This window comes from Orycteropus afer, unplaced genomic scaffold (genome assembly GCF_000298275.1).
Source record: "Orycteropus afer afer isolate SDZICR_OR568_19922 unplaced genomic scaffold, OryAfe1.0 scaffold00142, whole genome shotgun sequence".
NCBI lineage: Eukaryota > Metazoa > Chordata > Mammalia > Tubulidentata > Orycteropodidae > Orycteropus > Orycteropus afer.
The window spans coordinates 875,670-876,891 of record NW_006921729.1 but is presented as its reverse complement, the minus strand read 5'-3'; positions in this window follow the sequence as shown (position 1 = coordinate 876,891).

The window sequence follows — 1,222 nt, the reverse complement described above, 5'->3', positions numbered from 1 at the left end:
CAACTGTATGGTCTAAGATCGCCCGACTCACAGGTTTGGTGATTGATGCTATTTGTCAGCTGTGCCACTCCAGGAGGCTAACTCAGCTTACTTCACCTGGAGACTGAGGGAATCCAAAAGCAACAAATGGAAAGTTAGTCCCCAATATTCAAGTGTCATATTTGCTAGTGTCCTACTGACCAAAGCAAGTCACATGGTGTGGTGGTTATGTTTTTGTGTCAATGTGGCTGGGCAGCTGAATGTAGTTATTCCCCATGGTGAGATTGGTAATTAGTTCCATGGTAGAATCTATTGAAGCAGCTGAGTAGCTGCTTTGGGTATGTGCTCTGCTTCCCATTATATACGAAGCAGCTTTGGGAATGGTCTTTAGTTTATGGTATGTTTGCTGCATGTAGCTGTGTCATTGTTCAGCAGCCTATCATGCTCTGCTGACCTGGGGACTTATAATGGACTTGAATTAATGGCCTGCTGTGTGGTTTGGTAACAGCGGGACTGTGCCTTTTTACTGTCAACCTTGGGCTTGTCAGCCTCAGCAGCCAGAAGCTGTCTGAGTAAAGCAAAACCTCTAGCTCTAGTGGGCCTGGAGCAAGAGGTAGAGCTGAAGTCAAAGGTTGAGGGGCTTTCACCCAGCCCCTAGAGCCTGGCAGTTTGAACTCGGATTTCTAGCTTTCTGAACTGTAAGAGAATAAACTCCTGTTTGTTAAGGCTATCCCATTTGTGGTATATTCTTGTCAGAATGACACTAGGTAACCAGAACACATGGCCAGGCCTGGAAACATTTTGAGAAAGGACTATACAAGGGTATGGATACAAGGATGTATGATTTATTTGTAGCCAATATTGGTGGCCAATCTGCCACATATGTTACTTCATTTTCATGTGTTGGCATTGTGACCAATTAGTTTTCCATTGATTCTTTACTTTTTCCACCTTTATAAAAAACAAACAAACAAAAAACAAAACCCCAAACCCCTTGCCCCCAAGTCCCTTCCAACTCACAGTGACTCCACGTGCTACAGAGCAGAACTGCTCCATAGGGTTTCCTTGGCTGTAATCTTTATGGAAGTAGATTGCCAGGCCTTTTTTCTGTGGTGCTATTGGGTGGGTCGAACTGCCAACCTTTAAGTTAGAAACGAAGTGCAAAGTACTTGTACCACACAAAGACCTCTCTGCTTTTTTTAAAAATCATTTTGTGTTGATAAATAGTATCTTGAATATATAT